The 16,022-nt window shown below is 44.4% G+C and overlaps 1 pseudogene; it reads left to right on the top strand.

Annotated features, from left to right (window-relative positions):
- Nucleotides 1-5,427: 5,427 nt before the first annotated feature.
- On the top strand, nt 5,428-14,643 carry LOC109437371 (heat shock protein HSP 90-beta; annotated as a pseudogene).
- The last annotated feature ends 1,379 nt before the right edge of the window (nt 14,644-16,022 follow it).

Here is a 16,022-nt window from a genome sequence, read left to right as displayed (position 1 = left end):
ATCGACAGTGGCGGCTTTTGACCTGCCAGGGCCAAGTCCATTGCTGCCGTTCCCCTGCTTTCAAGCATGTGGGTGCTGGCAGCAAAATGTTTCCATTTCTGCCATAGCCTGACTTTAACAGAGTCTCCCTGGTGGTAACTTGTAATTGAATGGGAGTGGCTGTTCGATGTAGCAGAGCTTCTACTGGTGCGGGCCCTCCCTTCCGTGGTCTCTCATTCAGGACTCTCAGGACGTCCCATAGACGCGAGGCCCAGTCACGCATCGTGGGAGGGTGTTTTGATACCAGGAGATCTTGCTTCAAAAGGCCATTGTAGCGTTCAATCATGCCAGCTGCTTGTGGATTGTACGGGGTGTGAAACAACCATTGCACGTCCATCCTGGCAGCCCAGCGCTGCACTTCTTGCCCCGTAAAGTGGGTACCCCTGTCACTTTAAATGACTTGGGGGCGCCCATAGAGGGCACACAGCCGTGTAAGGGTGACCATTGTATGCCGCTGATCCGCAGCCGGACAGGGCCAAGCAAACATCAACCCCGTAGCAGTGTCCACTGCTGTAAATGCGTATATCGCATTGCAGGCCTTAGGCAGGGGTCCAATGTAATCCACTAGCCAGCGAGTGAGGGGCACCCTCCCTCGCATAATCTGCTGTGTCTCCCAGAGGAGCCTCCGCCTTTGGGGGCTGTTCTGGGCACAGACGGCACAGTCATAGCAGGCATCTGCTATCTCCTGCCATTTCAAAGGCAGACCCCAGCATCTGCTCACCTGCCACATGGTTCGGCTTCCAGCGTGCTGCAATTTCCTGTGCAGCCAATGGGCCACATCAGTGGCAGGAGCCCGTTCTAACTATCGGACCCGTGCTAGGGCATCTGCTTCATCATTACCTGGGGACACTAAGGGGGAGTGACCTGTGACATGCATTAAGGTCACCTCCTTTCTCTGCCCTAGGTCCCAGAGGCCCTGCCACATGGCTTGACCCCACAGTGGACGGTGTCCCACCAACCAGTTTTGGTGTTTCCATGTAGGGAGCCACAACGTTAGGCCCCGGAACACCGCCCAGCTGTTAGTGCAAATAACTAGGGGCCCAGGCTCGTGGCTGATTACCATCCACACAGCCCGTAATTCAGCCCACTGGCTACTCTGGCCCGTCCCAGTATCAGACCAAATGATGTCTGTTTTGGGCTGCACACCAATAGCCGTCCAAACAGCTGCAGCCCCTCGGCTAGAACCATCGGTAAACCAGGCACCCTCAGGTACTGGGGACTGTCCTTCTTTGTAGGGCTAGGGCTCCAAGTCCTCCCTTCTAGGCAGAGCACTTGGCTCAGCCTGGGCTACAAGCTCCACAGGCCCCAGGACCTGTTGTAGCTCTGTGCTCAAAGGGCTTGAACTAAGGGTGCTACGTTGCTCCAAGTAGGCACCCCACTTGGCGAGGGTGGTGGTCTGTGCCACCCCCGTTTTGGGTCCCTGGGTCCACGTACAGACCCACCCCTGGACAGGATAGTTTATTCAAACCAACACATGTGCCGTTCCTGTGATGGCTTCTGTGGCTACTAGGGCTGCATACACAGCAGCCAGCTGTTTCTCTATTAGAGAGTAGCAGACCTCCGCTCCTTTCCATAATTGGGACCAAAATCCCACTGGCAACCAGAGACGCTCCTGCCATTGCCAGAAGCCCCATCCGTACCCCTCTTGGGTTACGTGAACATCAAGTTCAAATGGGCGGCCGGGGTCTACTACTTGCAGAGCCTGTGCCTGCTGCACTGCCCGTTTTGTGGCAATGGAGCCTTGCTCTATAGCCTCTGTCCAATCCCATGAGGTCCCCTTTTTTATTATATTGTACAAGGGCCTTGCCGTTTGTGCTAAATGGGGTACAAATACCCGCCAATATCCTAGCAGACCCAAATACGTCTGCATTTGAGAGACCTTGGTCGGCCGGGGAAAGGCTTGTATCTTATCAATGATTGCCTCAGGTATAACCTTTGTCTTACCCGACCAGACAACACCCAAAAACTTGACGGATAAGCCAGGGCCTTGGACCTTTTTCTCATTCACCGCCCAGCTGCATGACTTCAGGTGGCAGAGAAGAGAGGGAGCTGCTTGCTCTAAATCTGAAAGAGAATCTGATGTTAACAGAATGTCATCAACATAATGAAACAAGGCCACAGAGGATGGGTGATCCCACTGTGCCAAATCCTGGGCCACGAGCACGTGGCAGATAGTGGGGCTGTGCAAGTATCCTTGCAGAAGGACTTGAAAAGTCCACTGCCGCCCATCCCACGTAAAAGCAAACTGCTCTTGACACTCGGGTGAAATGTCAATGGAGAAAAAAGCATTGGCCAAGTCCACTACATAGTGATATGTCCCCAGGCGGACAGTCAGACGATCCATTAAATCATGAATTGAAGGCACTGCAGCGTGCAAGGGTGGCGTCACCTTATTTAACTCCCTATAGTCCACAGTCATTCGCCAGGTCCCATCTGGCTTCTTGACAGGCCATACTGGGGAGTTAAAGGGACTGTGCGTTGGCCTCACTATATGTGCCTTTTCCAATTCCAATATTGTATGACCAATCTCCTCCTGTCCTCCTGGCAGGCGGTACTGTCATACTGTAACCACGTGCCAGGGCTGTGGCAACACTTGAGGAGGGTGGTGAGCATGCCCGCGTGTCACCGCTTTCACCACCCGGATCCAGAGACGGAACTCTCCTACTGACGTCTGTAAGCTGAGGCCATGTAGCACATCCACCCCTAGAATATATTCCGGAACGGGGGAGACATAAACCTTGTAGGTACGAGGAGGAAGCCTTCCTATACCCAGTGGTAAGGAAACGGCTTTCACAGTCACAGTTTTTCCCCCGTAGCCATCAATGCAGACTGCTGGTCCGGGGAACAGTTCTGGGTTCCCAGAAACGAGACTGCAGTCAACGCCAGTGTCAACTAGAGCCAAAACCCTCTGTACATTCAAAGGGGACCAATGTATGGACAGTTCCACGTGGGGCCTCTGGTCCCTGCTCATCCCCTCTGACAGGGTACCTTGGCCCCACCCCTAATCAAGCTGCAAGGGGTCAGCCTCAAGCGGCTGCATGAAGTCCTGGAGGGACACGGGTCGCGCTTTCCCAGACTCTTCCTTTATGCTTCTCTGGAATTGTTGTTCCGGATGCAACTGTTTCCAAAGTTCAAGCAGGAGTGCATTGGGTTTTCGGTCTATTTTCTTCCTATCGACCCCTGCTGCCACGAGATCACGCCACATCTGTGCGCGTGTTACTCTCTGAGGCCCGCGACCTCGCCCCTTTACCTTTGGTTTGGGCTTCCAGGTCTCAACTGTGCGGACCTCCTGTCTTAACTTCCTTCGCCTCCGGCTTTCAACATCCCCTAGGGTGGCCATGGCAGTTGTAACTTCATGGATCCGTCGCCCTACATGCGGTGTAAGAATAGCAACCAAGGATCCAAAAGCACTCGCAGGTGCAGTATCCAAAACCAGATCTCTCATCCTGGCAGTAAAAAGCTCGTCATCTGGGCCCCGCATGTTGAGGTTAAAAATAGCATGTCTCATACCCATTTCACGGATTATTTGAGTAAGTTCTGTATATGACTGCCATTGACTCACAGTGTCTGGCAGCTCGCCAGCCTGTTCCCATACGGTGCGTACCGCAGCAGTGAGCCATGCCATTAGAGAATGGTTGCCCTGGTTGTTGGCCAACCTATGGCAGTTTTGTAACCTTTGTCGCAGGGACGGATGCACTGTCACGAAGGCTAGCTTTTCCATCTCGCCTGGGGAGCAGAGAATGCTGTCTGCTCCCTCATCCCATAAACATAATAGCCAAGCCGAGACTGGCTCTCCAGGGAGCTGTCAGTACCGCCTCCCCAGCTCCTGCAACTCAGTGGGAGTGTATGGGGTGTAGGTAGTGAACTCAGTCACAGCTGGGTTGCCGGCAGCAACGCCCCCAGGGCCCAAAGGTTGCTCACATTTTACCCTTTGCTTCAAGATTGGCCGGGTTTGGGGGTTGGGAGCTACATTGTCTCCACTGGCTTCCTCCGCCTCTGATTCAGAGTCTCCACCTTGGGGCCCCTGTTCTAACAGGCGGACCCGGGCTTCCAGCACTTCCAACTGGGACACCTGGTTCGGCACCCGGGCCATTTCATTAAGCCCATTTTCCGTGTTGAGACTCAAGGCCTTGAGGAACATCTAGCCCACGTGGCCGGCTGTAGCCTTCTCCTCCTCCGGCAACCGCTCAGCCAGAGCCTGCAGGGCCCTCTCCACACTGGCCGGAGAGCCGTCCATGTCCTCCCACCTCTCCTTGGGGGTCCAACTCCTGAGAACAGTGGCCACCGAACACCATATACTGTGTGGGGACCACACGTCCTCCTGCCCAGAGTCAGACGCCATTCCTACCTGGTCGGAATCTTGCTCACCGTGCCAGGTGTCTGAGTGGGTGGAGTCCTCCGCAGCAGATGTCCACAACTCTCGGAGCTTAAGGCTGCAGCAGATCACCAAAATGAAGGCAATGCCGTCCATGGCCAAGAGGGTGATGTGCCAGCTGGAGGCTTGAGTCTCCCAGGCAGACCGCGCCTCCGGTTCCCAGTGTCGCTACTCATGGGCGTTCCGAAGCTGGGCTCTCACACGCACAACCCGCTCCACCATGCTTCAGTAGGTTTTGGCCGGCACCGTACCCTGCTCGCTGCGCCATTTGTCGTGCGGGAGACCCTGCTCGCTGCGCCATTTGTCGTGCGGGGCGGCCTGCGGGGTCTCTGGTCCCGCTCCCCACATAAGAACGCAGGATATGGTGAGGCTGAAAAGGAACACCCACGGAGCAATAGGTAGGGAAGTCATACCACTATGGTCTCACTGGAGGCTGGGCCCACCGGACACGCAACCTGCCGTCCACCTTTCCGCCAACCGACCGACCGACGACTCTCCTCCACTCTCCTTGACTCTCTTCCTCTCCTCCCTTCCGCTCTCTTCGGCTCTGCTCGGCTCTGCTCGGCTCCTCGGCAATCCTCGGCAATCCTTCCTAGCCACAGCAGTTATACCGGCGGCCAATCGGCTAACCAGCCACAGCCGACGGCCAATCAGCCACAGCCGATGGCCATCCACCACCTGAGCCAGCACCCTTCCATGTGAGGCCGAGAGCCTGTGAACTACTCTCTGGGGCTCTGTATATATATATATATATATATATATATATATATATATATATATATATATATATGTATATATATGTATATATATGTATATACATATGGAGAGAGAAGATAGAGTAAACAACATGCTACTGAAGAACAACTGGGTCAAAGAAGATATAAAAGGATACATCAAAAGATACATAGAAATTCTCTCTTGAGTTACCCCTACTCATGCTTCTTGGGTTGTGTGAGCCCATCACAGTCTCTGCCCATCTTGCTCTCTACTACTTGCATCTCTTCACCTTTAAGATGCCTGAGGAAGTGCACCATGGAGAGGAATGGAGACTTTCACCTTCCAGGCAGAAATTGCCCAACTCATGTCTCTCATCATCAATACCTTCTATTCCAACAAAGAAATTTTCCTTCGGGAATTGATCAGTAATGCTTCTGATGCCTTGGACAAGATATGCTGTGGGAGCCTGACTGATGGTTCTAAGTTGGACAGTGGTAAAGAGCTGAAAATTGACATCATCCCCAACCCCCAGGAACATATTCTGACTCTGGTGAACACTGACATTGGCATGACCAAAGCAGATCTCATAAATAATCTGGGAACCATTGCCAAGTCTGGTACTAAAGAATTTATGGAAGCTCTTCAGGCTGGTGCAGTCATCTCCACGATTGGACAATTTGGTGTTGGCTTTTATTCTGCCCACCTGGTGGCAGAGAAAGTGGTGTGATCACAAAGCATGATGATGATGAGCAGTATTCCTGGCAGTCTTCTGCTGGGGGTTCCTTCACTGTACGTGCTGACTGTGGTGAGCCCATTGGCCGGAGTACCAAAGCGATGCTCCATCTTAAGAAAGACCAGACAGAGTACTTAGAGGAGAGGCAGGTCAAAGAAGTGGTGAAGAAGCACTCATAGTTCATAGGTTTTCCCATCACCCTTTATTTGGAGAAGGAACAAGAGAAAGAAATCACTGATGATCAAGCAGAGGAAGAGAAAGGTGAGAAGGAAGGGGAAGATAATGATTATGAGGACACTATGTTAAGTGAAATAAGTCAGACAGAGAAAGACAAATATCATATGATCTCACTTATATGTGGAATCTAAAGAAAAGAATAAGTGAATGAACTAATCAGAAACAGTTTTGGAGACATAGAGAAAAAACTGAGGGTTGCTAGATGGGCGGGGGGTTGGCGGTAAGGGGGAAGGAGAGGGTATTAGAAAACAATCGGTGAAAAAAAAAATTTGGGGAGGCGAGGAAAAATGGCGGCATGAGGTGAGCCTCTGTAAAGCTCCCCTGGAATTTACAACGAATTGAACAACAAAAACTCCACAAAAAAACTCCATGCACAGCAGACAGGCAAGACGAAAAGGCCCACTACCGAAATCAACTACAGGTGGGAGATTCATGCGAGCAGGGGAGGAGGGAAGGGAGAAGTGCAGAGACGGAGCGACACAGGCACAGGACACAGACCTAGCTCAGTGCTCCGAGTTCACTGCTTCCCCGAACTACCACGCTGCGGGAGAGGGGAGAATTCAGACTGCTAGGGCTCCGCTTATGGCCCACAGGGCTGAGGGGGCAGCATATAACACGGCTGAACCCAACGCTCATTGCGGAGACCTCGGAGAAAACACTGAGGGAAGAAGGCTGAAAATGGTGGTTAAGCCCTCACTGCCACAGAGAACAGAAGCCTAAGGCATTGAGACTAGCCGCCCACTCTCTACCCTCCCAGAGCTCGCCCAGCCCCGACGTGCCCAGTGCTAGAAGCAGGACAGTACCAGTGTCAGATCAAAACATAGAATATTTGCTGTTCTGAAAACTGTGGACCGGAGACACAGATTCACATCCCAACTAGTTCCGGCAAAGGGGAGGGAGCTGTGGAAGCAGGACTAGCTGTGGTGGTGGTCGCCGCCATTGCTCTGGGCCACCTCTCACAACTCACCCCGCCCCTGGCCCCACCTATCTGGGCAGATCCCTGCAGGAGTAAACAGAACTGCTGAAACATACCGGCTCTGAATCTGGAGCTGGAAGAGCTTTGGAACATCAAAAGCTCTCCGCATGCCCACCAGGACACTGCGCCCTGTGACCTAGACGAACTATTAACAGAGGAGAAGCCCGTCTCCCAGGGAATCCCCCCATTGTATGAGAAGCAGGAATAGTGCAGAGAAAACAGCACTACCATGTGGGAGAAGAGAAACAAATTGCAGTTGGAGAAATAATAAGACATTCTACCAACAAGTACTGGAAAACAAAAGAAAGACCGCTTCCTATCAACCTGTTGCAGAAGCCACTCCTGTAGATGTCTAGGAAGAGAAATAGTAAATGAGTAATTGCCATGAATAACCAAGGCAACAAGATAGCTCAGAAAGAAAGTGAAAAATCTCCAGAAAAGGCACTTAAAGCTACAGAAATATGTGACTTAAATGACAGAGAATTCAAGATTGCAGTTCTGAAAAAATTCAATGAGATGCAAGAAAACACAGATAGGCAGTTAAATGAACTCAGAAACACAATCAAAGAACAGCATGAACATTTTACGAAAGAGATTGAAAATTTTAAAAAGAGCCAAATAGAATTTTAGCAGATTAAGAACTCAATAGAAGAAATTAAGAATGAAATAACCAGCTTAGGTAGTAGAGTTGACCAGATGGAGGAAAGAATCAGTGACATCGAAGACAGAAACTTGGAAATTACAGAGACAGAAGAAGAAAGAGACTTGAGACTTAAAAGAAATGAAAGAACTCTACAAGAACTTTCTGGCTCCATCAGAAAGAGCAATATAAGAATAATGGGCATACCAAAAGGAGAAGAAAGAGAGAAGGGAACAGAGAATATATTCAAACAAATCGTCGATGAGAACTTCCAAAACTTATGGACAGAACTGGACCCTCGAATTCAAGAAGCAAATTGAACACCTAATTACCTCAATCCCAGCAGGCCTTCTCCAAGCTACATTGTATTGAAGCTGTCTAAAATCAACAACAAACAAAGAATCCTCAAGGCAGCCAGGGAAAAGAAGACGGTAACTTACAAAGGAAAGCCCATTAGATTATCATCAGATTTTTCAGCAGCAGCTGTACAAGCCAGGAGGGAGTGGAACCAAATATTCCAACTATTGAAACAGAGAAATCATGAGCCAAGAATAATATATCCAGCAAAGATATCCTTTAAATATGAAGGAGGAATAAAGACCTTTCCAGACATACAGAAGCTGAGGGAATTTTCTAATACACGACCTGCACTACAAGAAATACTAAAGGAGGCTATTCGACCACCATCAACAGGGACAATTTGTGGCAACCACAACTCAAAAAGGGGGAGAGTAAAGGCCTGAACTGGAATATGGGAATGGAGAAAGTAAGCGTGCTGAAGAAAATGGAATACTCTAAATATCAAACTTTCTTTTACATAAACTTAAGGGTAACCACTCAAAAAAATCCAGAACTGAAATATATACTGAAATAAAAGAAGAAACAGAGGGAAACATCATAGAATACCACCACACAGAAATAATAGACAACAACAAAAGGCAAAGAAACAATGGAGACACAGCCTTACCAGAAAACTAAAGATAGAATGACAGGAAATCCTCACATATCAATAATCACCCTAAATGTAAATGGACTGAACTCACCAATAAAAAGGCACAGAGTAGCAGATTGGATCAAAAACTAAACCCAACCATATGCTGTCTCCAAGAGACACATCTCAGCTACAAGGACAAGCATAGACTCAAAGTGAAAGGGTGGAAATTGACACTCCAAGCAAATGGTACCCAGAGAAAATCAGGTGTAGCCATAATGATATCAGATGAAACAGACTTCAAGGTGAAAAAGATAACAAGAGACAAAGATGGACATTTCATAATGGTGAAGGGACTGTACAACAAGAAGACATAACAGTCATCAATATTTATGCCCCCAATCAGGGAGCACCGAAATATACCAAGCAACTACTAACAGAACTAAAGGGAGAAATTGACCAAAACACAATTATACTAGGGGACTTAAATACATCATTGACAGCTATGGATAGATCATCCAAACAGAAAATAAATAACGAAATAGCAGCCCTAAATGACACATTAGATGAAATGGACATAATTGACATTTATAGAGCACTTCATCCTAAAACATCAGACTATACATTCTTTTCTAGTGTACACGGAGCATTCTCAAGGATAGACCATATATTGGGACATAAAATCAGTCTCAGCAAATTTAAGAAGATTGAAATCATACCAAGCATATTCTCTGACCACAAGGCTTTGAAATTGGATATCAACGGCAAAAAGAAAGCGGGAAAATACACAAACACATGAAGATTAAACAACATACTTTTAAAGAATGACTGGGTCAAAGAAGAAGTTAAAGGAGAGATCAAAAGATACATAGAAACAAATGACAATGAAAATACATCCTACCAAAATTTTTGGAATGCAGCAAAAGCAGTTTAAGAGGGAAATTTATCTCATTACAGGCCTATCTCAAGAAACAAGAAAGATCCCAGATAAATAACCTCATGTTACACCTTAAAGAACTAGAAAAAGAAGAACAAGTAAAACCCAAGGTCAGCAGAAGAGATGAAATAACAAAAATTAGAGCAGAACTAAATGAAATAGAGAACAAAAAGACAATAGAAAAAATTAATGTGACAAAGAGCTGGTTCTTTGAAAAGATTAACAAAATTGACAAACCCTTGGCTAGACTTACTAAGATAAAAAGAGAGAAGACACTGATTAACAAAATCAGAAACGAAAAACGGGAAGTTATCACGGATACCACAGAAATACAAAGGCTCATCCAAGAATACTATGAAGGACTATATGCCACCAAATTCAATAACCTAGAAGAAATGGACAAGTTCTTAAAACATATAGCCTTCCAAGGCTGAATCATGAAGAACTGGAAAATCTAAACAGACCGATCACCAGTAACGAAATTGAATCAGTCATCCAAAACCTTCCCAAAACCAAAAGTCGGGGACCAGATGGCTTCACTAGTGAATTCTACCAAACCTTCAGAGAGGATGTAATACCGATCCTGCTCAAACTCCTCCAAAAAATTGAAGAAGAGACAGTACTCCCTGACTCATTTTATGAGGCCAACATTACCCTGATACCAACACCTGGTAAGGACAACACAAAAAAAAGAAAACTACAGACCAATATCTCTGATGAATACAGATGCAAAAATCCTAAACAAAATTCTAGCAAATCGAATGCAACAATACATTAAAAAGATTATTCATCACGACCAAGTGGAGTTCATCTGCAGGGCACAAGGATGGTTCAACATCTGGAAATCCATCAATGTGATACATCACATAAACAAAATAAAGGACAAAAATCATATGATTATATCAATTGATGCAGAAAAAGCATTTGACAAGATACAACATCCATTTATGATTAAAACACTTAATAAAATAGGTATAGAAGGAAAATACCTTAACATAATAAAGGCCATATATGACAAACCCTCTGCTAATCTCATAATTAATGGAGAAAAACTGAAGCCCTTTGCTCTACGTTCAGGAACACGACAGGGATGTCCCCTATCACCTCTGCTTTTCAACATAGTGTTGGAAGTCCTTGCCAGAGCAATCAGGCAAGAGAAAGAAATAAAAGGCATCCAAATTGGGAATGAAGAAGTTAAATTATCACTCTTTGCAGATGACATGATGCTATATATAGAAAACCCTAAAGACTCCACCAAAAAGCTATTAGAAACAATCAACGAATACAGTAAAGTTGCCGGCTACAAAATCAACGCACAAAAGTCCATTGCCTTCCTATATACTAACAATGAAATCTCAGAAAAAGAAATACAAAAAACAATTCCTTTTGCAATTGCAGCAAAAAGAATAAAATACCTAGGAATAAACTTAACCAAGGATGTGAAAGACCTATATGCTGAAAACTATAAGACATTTTTGAAAGCAATTGAGGAAGACACAAAGAAATGGAAAGACATTCCGTGCTCATGGATTGGAAGAATCAACATAGTTAAAATGGCCATATTACCCAAAGCAATATACAGATTCAATGCAATCCCCATCAAAATCCCAATGGCATATTTTAAAGAAATAGAACAAAAAATCATCAGATTTGTTTGGAACCACAAAAGACCCCGAATAGCCAAAGCAATCTTAAGGAAAAAGAACAATAATGGAGGTATCACACTCCCTGGCTTTAGCTTGTACTACAGGGCTACAATAATCAAAACTGCATGGTATTGGCAGAAAAACAGACACATAGACCAATGGAATAGAATTGAGAACCCAGAAATAAAACCACATAAATATGGACAGATAATTTTTGACACAGAAACTAAAAACATACAATGGAGGAAAGACAGCCTCTTCAATAAATGGTGCTGGGGGAATTGGATAGCCACGTGCAAAATAATGAATCTCGACTGTTATCTGTCGCCATGTACCAAAATTAATTCAAAATGAATCAAAGACTTAAGCATAAGACCTGACACAATAAACTGCATAGAAGAAAACATAGGTACTAAACTTGTGGACGTTGGGTTCAAAGAGCATTTTATGAATTTGACTCCAAAGGCAATGGAAGTAAAAGTTAAAATAAATGAATGGGACTATATGAAACTTAAAAGCTTCTGCACAGTAAAAGAAACCATCAACAAAATAAAGAGGCCACCAACTGAATGGGAGAAGATTTTTGCAAACAGTGCCTCCGATAAGGGGCTAGTATCCAGAATATACAAGGAACTCATGCAACTCAACAACAAAAAAACAAACAACCCAATTGAAAAATGGGCAGAGGACCTGAAGAGACATTTCTCCAAAGAGGACATACAAATGGCAAATAGACATATGAAAAAATGCTCAACATCACTAATCATCAGAGAAATGCAAATCAAAACCACAATGAGATATCACCTCACCCCAGTCAGAATGGCTATCATCAACAAGACAAATAGGAACAAGTGTTGGAGAGGCTGTGGAGAAAAAGGAACCCTCATACACTGTTGGTGGGAATGCAGACTGGTGCAGCCGTTATGGAAGGCAGTGTGGAGGTTCCTCAAAAAATTACGAATAAAATTACCATATGACCCAGCAATCCCTCCTCTGGGTATCTACCCAAAAAATCTGAAAACATTTATACATAAAGACACATGTGCTCCAATGTTCATTGCAGCTTTGTTTACGGTGGCCAAGACATGGAAACAACCAAAATGTCCTTCGATAGATGAATGGATAAAGAAGTTTTGGTATATATCCACAATGGAATACTAGTCGGTGGTAAGAAAAGATGAGATAGGAACATTTGCCACAACATGGATGGATCTTGAGAGTGTAATGCTGAGAGAAATAAGTCAGACAGAAAAAGCAGAGAACCATGTGATTTCACTGATATGTGGTATATAAACCAAAAACAACAAAAGAACAAGACAAATAAATGAGAAACAGAAACTCATAGACACAGACAATAGTTAACGGTTACCAGAGGTTAATGGGGGTGGGGGTGGGAGATGAGGGTAAGGGGGATCAAATATATGGTGATGGAAGAAGAACTGACTGGGGGTGGTGAACACACAATGGAATTTATAGATGATGTAATACAGAATTGTACACCTGAAATCTATGTAATTTTACTAACAATTGTCACCCCAATAAATTAAAAAAAAGAAAACAGTCAGTAACCACAAGATGGCCATGGGGTTTTGAAAAGTAATTTGGGGAATGTAATCAATAATGTTATAAAGATTTTGTAGGGTATCCGATGGACATGTTTCCCATTTGGGAGACCACCTCAGGGATGATGTAGATGCCTGATCACTGCACTGTACACCTAAAGCTGAACAATAATGAATGTCAACTATAATTATGTATATATATACATATATATATGTATATGTATATATATATATATATTTACAAGAAGCGGAGTACAGCATTAGGAATAGAGACAGTGGAAATGTAATGGCTCAGTGCAATATCAGAGGGATAATGGATGGGGGAATGGGGGTTCACACAGTGTGAGGGATATAAATGATAAACGTTTAATTTTAAAAAAATGATTATGAGGAAAAGGCCAAAATTGAAGATGTGGGCTCAGATGAGGAGATGGTAGTGCTAAGGATAAGAAAAAGAAAACAAAGAAGATTGGGGAGAAATACATTGATCGGGAGGAACTGAACAAGACCAAGCCCATTTGGACCAGAAACCCTGATGACATCACCCAGGAGGAATATGGAGAGTTCTACAAGAGCCTTACCAATGACTGGGAAGACCACTTTGCAGTCAAGCATTTCTCTATAAAAGGTCAGCTGGAATTCAGGGACTTGTTATTCATCCCCCATCGGGTTCTTTTTGACCTCTTTAGAAAAAGAAGAACATCAGACCCTATGTCTGGCGTGTGTTCCTCATGGACAGTTGTGATGAGTTGATACCAGAGTATCTCAACTTCATCTGTGGTGTGGTCAACACTGAGGACCTGCCCTTGAGCATCTCCCAAGAAATGCTCTAGCAGAGTAAAATCTTGAAGGTCATTTGAAAAAAACATTATTAAGAAGTGCCTTGAGCTCTTCTCTGAGCTGGCAGAAGACAAGGAGAACTATAAGAAATTCTACGAGACGTTCTCTGAAAACCTAAACTTGGAATCCACAATGACTCTATTCATCAAGGACGCCTTTCTGAGCTGCTGTGCTATCACACCTCCCAGTCTGGAGACGAAATTACTTCTCTTTCAGAATACGTCTCTCGCATGAAAGAGACCCAGAAGTCCATCTATTATATCACTGGTGAGAACAAGGAGTAGGTTGCCAACTCTGTTTTTGTGGAGCGAGTGCGGAAGTGGAGTTTCAAGGTAGTGTATATGACGGAGCCTATCAATGAGTACTGCATGCAGCAGCTCAAGGAGTTTGATGGAAAGAGCCTGGTTTCAGTTACCAAGTAGGGCCTGGAGCTCCCTGAGGATGAAGAGGAGAAGAAAATGGAAGAGAGCCAGACCAAGTTTGAGAACCTCTGCAAACTCATGAAAGAAATCTTGGATAAGAAGGTTGAAAAGGTGACAATCTCCAATAGACTTGTGTCTTCACCCTGCTGCATTGTGATGAGCACCTACAGCTGGACAGCCAACATTGAGCAGATCAAAAAAGCCCTGGCCCTTCGGGACAACTAAACAATGGGCTACATGATGGCTAAGAAGCATTTGGAGATCAACCCCGACCACCCCAGTATGGAGACCCTGAGGCAGAAGGTGGAGTCCGACAAGAATGACAAGGCTGTTAAAGACCTTGTGATGCTGCTGTTTGAGAATGTGCTGCTCTCTTCTGGCTTCTCATTTGAAGATCCCCAGACTCACTCCAACCATATCTACTGCATGGTTGAGCTAGGCCTAGGCATCTGTGAAGATGAAGTGACAGAGGAAGAACCCAGTGCTGCTGTTCTCGACAAGATTCCACCACCCCGCTTGAGGGTGATGGGATGCCTCTCATGTGAAAGAGTAGGAGTTCTACCGGCAGACCTTGTGCCCTGTGTATAGTGTCTCCATGATTCCCCCAGCAGCCCTGAGTGGCCCTGGCACACCTGGTTTCCTCTGCTGATGTCTAGTGGTTTTATCTTCTCTTGTCTTTCTGCCTAGGGCAGGATACAAGGGCCTTGAGACTTCTCCTCCCTCATTTGACATTGGGTTTGGATGTTGTATGTTGTGGGGTTTTTGTTTGTTTGTTTATTTTGTTCTGAAATTAAAGTATACAAAATAAAAAAATACATAGAAACAAATGAGAATGAATATACAGCATATCAAAATAATTGGGATGCTGTGAGAGCAGTAATAAGAGGAAAATCTATATCATTAGAGGCCTATCTCAAGAAATAAGAAAAATCCCGAATAAACAACCTAATATTAAATCATAAAGAACTAAAAAGGCAAGAAGAAAAGAAACCCAAAGTCAGCTGAAGGAAGGAAATAATAAAAAACAGAACAGAATTATATGAAATAGAAAACAAAAAACACAATAGAAAAAATTAATGCAACAAAGAGATGGTTCTTTGACTAGATTAATAAAACTGACAAGCCCCTGGCTAGACTCACTAAGAAAAAAGAGAAAAGACACAAATAAACAAAATCAGAAATGAAAGAGAAGTTATGATGGATAGCACAGGAATACAAAGGATAATACAAGAATACTGTGAAGGACTAAATTTAATAACACAGAAGAAATGGACAAGTTCTTAGAAATATATAGCCATCCTTGACTGAATCTAGAAGAAATCGAAAATCTAAATAGACTGATCAATAGCAATAAAATTGAAACAATCATCCAAACTCTCCCCAAAAGCAATTGTCCAGGACCAGATGGTTTCACAAGTGATTTCTACCAAATATTCAAAAATAAATCAATAACCTGTCTTCCTCACACTCTTCCAAAGAATTGAAGAAAAGGTAATACTTCCTAACTCATTTTGTGAGGCCAACATTACCCTGATACCAAAGCCTGGTAAGAATAATTTTAACACAAAAAAAGAAAACTATAGGCCAATATCTCATATGAATACAGATACAAAAATTCTAAACAAAATACTAGCAAATCAAATACATGAAAAATGTTCTACATCAGATCAAGTGGGGTTCATTCCAGAGTCACAAGAATGGTTCGACACATTAAAATCAATCAGTGTGATACAATATATAAACAAAATGAAGGATGAAAACCACATGATCATATCAGTAGATGCAGAAAAGACATTTGACAAGATACAACATCCATTTATGTTTAAAACACTTAATGAAATGGTTATAAAAGGAAAACACCTCAACATAATAAAGACTATATATGACAAAACCTCAGTTAATGTCGTACTCAGTGTTGAAAAACTGAAAGCTTTTCCTCTAAGATCAAAAAGTAAACAAGGATGCCC

This window comes from Rhinolophus sinicus, linkage group LG07, assembly GCF_036562045.2.
Source record: "Rhinolophus sinicus isolate RSC01 linkage group LG07, ASM3656204v1, whole genome shotgun sequence".
Classification (NCBI taxonomy): Eukaryota; Metazoa; Chordata; class Mammalia; order Chiroptera; family Rhinolophidae; genus Rhinolophus; species Rhinolophus sinicus.
This window is presented reverse-complemented; position numbering and strand designations above follow the sequence as displayed.